Raw genomic sequence first — 6,310 nt, forward strand, 5'->3', positions numbered from 1 at the left:
ATCTTAACAGTAGGCAATTCTCCTTAAGGTTATTAATAAGATTTGCACTGTCGGTTGTACCTTGCCTCTGTAGCTAATTCGTAGTGGGGCAAAGGCAGTTTTATTAGTGAATAATTTAACCTTTCATTTAATGTCTATTGGTGGTTGTTTACATTTTGCCTGCGGACCTGCTCTGTGCGCTCGTTAAATGTTACAGCTGGCTGGATGGTGTTTTGGAGTAAGCGCTACCTTTCCACCTATGGATACCGGCGCCGTGAAATCCCGCGTAGCGGGCGGTGACTCCGGGTCGAAGCTCGAGAAATGGGTCTTGTACGAACTGCCGCCTTCCGCCTTAGCTTCTCCAACTTAAGTTTTCGTTCTGCCTTCGAACGACCTGGCTTCACTCCTCGCTAGTTAATTCTGGCGCTAAATATATTTACTTGGATATTTATTATATTTATTAAACCTTGTCTTAAGAGAAACATTCAATTGTGAAAGGTTGTTGCTGTGCTACTCCTAGTACCACTTTGCGCTGATTAATTGTATTATTGGGCCTTGGAGCCGAAGTTTGAAACCTTAGTAAGCCATAGTGATATTGATTGACTCTTGAGTGTGAAACAAGTGTCTTCGTATTAACTTCATTCTGCTATTTATTGGGTGCATGTCTCGCAGGTTGTTATTTACGTAAATGTTTTTGAGAATATCAGTTCTCAGTTTCCGATACTGATTGACTCTTGAGTGTGCAACAAGTGCCTTTGTATTAACTTCATTCTGCTATTTATTGGGTGCATCTCTGGCAGGTTGTTATTTAGGTAAATGTTTTTGAGAATATCAGTTCTCAGTTTCCGAATACTAGTCAGAAATATTTTGTGTCTTAATTTAAGCCGTCAGGCGCATAATTGTCAGTGGTTTTAAAATTTTATTCTGTATGAGGTAGACTTTGTTTCATAAAAAGACATTGGTAGCAGATTCACTAAATTCTTGTGAATTACTATCCTTATTACCTACAGTAATCAGGATGAAGATATTGTTGTTTTAAAGGAATTTGTTGATATGATTGTTAAATAAAACGAGTGATAGCAAAAGCGTCTAGTCCTTCCTAATGTTTCCCTGTTTCGTAGTTGAAGAACGTTTCATGATTATAGTGTACTGACCAACATTACATCGCTGTTTAAGTTATTTGCAGACTAATAATTACATGTATTACGGGTAGTATGTTTTAAGCTGATGAGCATCTCCAAGTACACAAGCGACAAGTAAGGCATTAATTATATGAATTGTAGTGTCTGGTCTTTCGAACATGTCCCAAAGAACAGGCACCATGGGGAATCCGCAGCTGCGACACGTATTATGTAAATTGAATGTCGTGGGGGCAGAAAAAAATAGGGTGTTGGTGACCTCCGATGTTAAGTCCAATAGTGCTCACAGCCATTTGAACCATCACGTCCCTACCTAGCGCCACTTGTTCACAGTCCCCATCCATGCCCTCCATGCTCGCTGATTTTGAGTTCCCACTGGAGGCCGAACATAAAAGTGCATTCGCATGAAAGGTTGTGGATTCATTGCCCATAGGGGCAAATCATCATGTCCGAAAGAACAGGACCTAGCATTCATAAAAGTAATTAGCGTCGATGGGCAATGAACCCACAACCTTTAGTGCGGATGCGCTTTTACGTTCGACCTCTGTCGAGAAACCAAGATTAGAGAGCATGGGTTACATAGATGGAGACATTTGTGGCGCGACGTGGGAATGTCAGTAAGCCGGGAGGTACGCGAGGTAGTCCCCGCATTTGGGCTAATCACTGGGTGCGGATGACACAGTAGTTAACGCAACTACTTGCTAAGCAGAAGATTCTCGGTACGAGTACCAATCCAGCACAAATTTTCAGTCGCCGCTGCTGTTTCCGTACGAAGTCCAAGTGCAGTTGAAATAGTTAGTTTATTTCCTTTCCTTTCTCATCCCTCCTCCTTCAGTATACAGACATTACAGTAACCTCTGGCGTGCTACATTGGAGTGTTATGGGACCATTGCTTTTCACAATATATATAAATGACGTAGTAGATAGTGTCGGAAGTTCCATGCGGCTTTTTGCGGATGATGCTGTAGTATACAGAGAAGTTGCAGCATTAGAAAATTGCAGCGAAATGCAGGAAGATCTGCAGCGGATAGGCACTTGGTGCAGGGGGTGGCAACTGACCCTTAACATAGACAAATGTAATGTATTGCGAATACATAGAAAGAAAGATTCTTTATTGTATGATTATATGTTAGCGAAACAAACACTGGTAGCAGTTACTTCTGTAAAATATCTGGGAGTATGCGTACGGAACGATTTGAAGTGGAATGATCATATAAAATTAACTGTTAGTAAGGCGGGTACCAGGTTGAGATTCATTGGGAGAGTCCTTAGAAAATGTACGTCCATCAACAAAGGAGGTGGCTTACAAAACACTCGTTCGACCTATACTTGAGTATTGCTCATCAGTGTGGGATCCGTACCAGGTCGGGTCGACAGAAGAGATAGAGAAGATTCAAAGAAGAGCGGCGCGTTTCGTCACAGGGTTATTTGGTAAGCGTGATAGCGTTACGGAGATGTTTAGCAAACTCAAGTGGCAGACTCTGCAAGAGAGGCGCTCTGCATCGCGGTGTAGCGTGCTGTCCAGGTTTCGAGAGGGTGCGTTTCTGGATGAGGCATCGAGTAAAAAAAATGGCTCTGAGAACTATGGGACTCAACTGCTGAGGTCATTAGTCCCCTAGAACTTAGAAGTAGTTAAACCTAACTAACCTAAGGACATCACAAACATCCATGCCCGAGGCAGGATTCGAACCTGCGACCTTAGCGGTCTTGCGGTTCCAGACTGCAGCGCCTTTAACCGCACGGCCACTTCGGCCGGCAGGCATCGAATATATTGCTTCCCCCTACTTATACCTCCCGAGGAGATCACGAATGTAAAATTAGAGAGATTCGAGCGCGCTCGGAGGCTTTACGGCAGTCGTTCTTCCCGCGAACCATACGTGACTGGAACAGGAAAGGGGGGGTAATGACAGTGGCACGTAAAGTGCGCTCCGCCACGCACCGTTGGGTGGCTTGCGGAGTATAAATGTAGATGTAGATGGCTGGGCAGGATCTAAAGTATTGAAATGTGGACCCAAATCGGATTGTCTTGACGACCGTGCAGAAAACATCATGTACGTGAAGTATTTGCGGGAGGACTACTGGACGCAGAAAAAGATAAACAAGTAACACACTGTAGTGAATAAGGTATTGAGGCACCAGTGATGAAAATATCTGTGCTTTCACCCAAACACCCTGCATAAATCTATGAAGGTCACCTTCGTTTGTGCCTACCACTGAGTCATTTCAGTCTCGAGTGATTAGCGAGTGTCCACACTCGACGTCGGGTAAAATTAAACGGTGTCCTGTTTGGTCGCCGTCAGGAGGGGCCCGCGACAGCTGCGCCGGTTGTCCGTCACGGCGGGTGTCACCTTGGAGGAGGCGGCGGCGGCGGCGGCGGCGGCGGCAGGGCAGTGCTGGGGCGTCGGCCGCATACTTGGCAGGCGGCAGCGACAGCGACAGCGACAGGCGCTTTTAATTTAAAGCGTCGCGCCGCCGCACTGCGCCGAGCCGCCTCAAATAGCGGCCGTGATTGATCAAGCGGCCGGGCAGATTTATCGGGACAATGACTCCCGGCCGGCGTCGCTTTTAGAAGGCTGTGGGTGCCACCTGCCGGCCATCTGTCCGTCGCGCAGGCTTGCCTTCAGACGCGTCACTCTCCGCCCGACAGCCGCTGCGGATCTCGGGCCAGACAGTGTGCTGCGGCACAAGCACTGGCACACGAATTCTGCGGAAGTCCCAGTCGTCAATCTCTCGCTACGCATCAACGGGTACAGTCCCGACTAAAATTCATATAACCGCGCTACATTTACATCTTTTCACCGTAAGTCACGGTGCGGTGTGTGGCAGAAGCTACGCAGTGTCCGTTGCTAAGAACAATGCGATGGGATTGTGGAAGTGAGTTGGATATGCATTCTCACCTGTGGCCCAAAAAAGGAAGGAAGATTAAGATGGGCGTTCAATTGACAAAGCAACACATTGTTTTCTCGGCCAGTTTCGTTTTTAAAAAATGCGGGATTTGTTGTGGCACTTCAGTCCCCTATAGTTTCCTGCAGTTCCGATAGGTAGCAGTGATACACCTATCCTTCAAAACAGCATCCGTAACGGAAGTGCGTTCCAAGCCGACAGATGTTGAGTTTCTCTTGGCGGAAAACCAGAGTACCGTAGATATTCATAGGTGTCTGCAGAATGTCTACGTATCCTTGGCAGTGAACGGATATGATGCGGCGTTGGTTGATGCATCTGTCATCATCGAAAAAGGTCGCGCAAGCCTGTCCGATCTCCCGGCCGGCCGTACACAACTGGTTCTCCTGCAATGTTGGAACGTGCGGACACTCTCACTCGCCGGATCACAAACATCTTGCTGCACAACTGGACGTCTCTGTTGGTAGTGCTGACTCACTCCTCCACCATTTGCTGTATTCAAAGGTGTGCGCCTGCTGAGTTCCTCGCCGTCTAACACAAGACCGTAAAGAGCAACGAAAGACCATCTGTGCGGAATTGCTTGCACGTTACGAGGCTAATCGTGGCAATATCTTGACGCTGCAAGACATTGGCCGGACGTTCACCAATAGAGTGGTACTACGCGGGCCTGCAGGTCCTCCCAGTAAATTGGTACAAGGTCGTCGCACTGAACGGGATTATATTGAAAAATGGGGTTTTTAGCTAAAATAATGACGTATTGGAATCCTGGGTAAAACCAACCTGATATCAGAAGAAAAAGGTGTTGTATTACTTACTGAACGACCCTCGCACAAGTTCGGTTTACGAAATGATGGAGAAGGAAACTGATCGTGCTCTCTCAAAGGAACTGTCCCAGCATCTGCCAGGAGTGTTTTCTCTAGCACAATACAGTACGCGGCATTCTAAAGACAATGAATGCAGTTACACGAAAACTGTAACTGCGAACGTTTTCATGAGGTTAGAGCCATGTAGATATCCAGAATGAATCCTCTGCTCTAAACCCTTTCTCCTCAGTACTCCATCATCCATCAGTGCCAGCTCACCAGGCATCTAGAAGAAATTTATGAAGTTTGGAAAGGAAAACAGCTGGACAAAATAAAGAAGTTAGGACGTGGCGTGATTCGTGTCTGTGAAAAGTATTGGAGCCAGGCTCGAGTCTCGCTGTGGCACACAATTTGGATGTGCATGGAAGTTTCAGGTGTAAACCAAAAGGTTTGAGACACAGTGTATATTGAATCTTTTCACCTTTTCAAAGCATTGGTACTTGAGGAGTAAAATCAGTACAGTTCTCCATGTTTGTGTAAGTGGTATATGTAGCTGCTGCACTCAAAGTTTATAACACAGATATTTAAAAAAAAAAAGTTTATGGAACGTGTGAAACGCGGCCTTTCGTCACGACACACATTTCGTTTCATTCCGTTAAAACATCGCTAATGGTTGGGTTTTCACGTCCATTTATAGCTTACAATGAGAATGTCACGTCTGCTTTTCTGTGGTATTCTACACGAGAAATGAAAGGTAGGAGATCGTATACGGCGAGCAATGAAACACATTGCGACAAATAATGGAATCTTTTGGTAAGGTAACATTTCCGGACGGCCAGTAACACAACATGGAGAGCTGCGGGGCGGGAGGGTACAAGGAGAGAGCAAGGTTCCCCGCTCCATGTCTCCAATCCTTACAGGTATTCTTCTCGGCTGCCAAGTGTACTTTACCAGCACAGTTCTCCCTCTTCCCACAGCATTCACAGATGGTAGACGGGAAGAAGGACGCTTGTTACGCCAATCTCTCAGCCAGAATTTCTCTGTGTTTGCAGTCGTACTCAACACGTGTGATGTTTGGAGGATAAAATGCAGTGCATCTTCACAGGTTTTGGGAAGAGGGCTCTCGGAATTTCGCAAGGCTACGAGACACAGCGCCTTTCTAGTGACGTCTCCCTCTGTATAGTCCGCTTTAAAGAGGTTGTCATTTAGAAGCACGCGGATTGGTCTCACCCTGCCACCGTCGAACAATGGGTGCGACACTGTTGCGATCCACGCTGTTACCAGTTTCGCTGCCCAGACCATTGTGCACGCCAGTTCACAGTGAGTCGTTTCACTAGCAGATTCGTGTAAGGTTCAGGTGCCGTATGATGTGCGATAAAACTATCCAAAACAGAACAAGACAGACAATGTAGAGACCTATATCATACATGAGTTGCAAAAGTGTTACGTTACTTTAAATTCATAATTTTTGCAAGTTAAATACTGACT

Source organism: Schistocerca piceifrons, chromosome 1 (genome assembly GCF_021461385.2).
Source record: "Schistocerca piceifrons isolate TAMUIC-IGC-003096 chromosome 1, iqSchPice1.1, whole genome shotgun sequence".
Lineage (NCBI taxonomy): Eukaryota > Metazoa > Arthropoda > Insecta > Orthoptera > Acrididae > Schistocerca > Schistocerca piceifrons.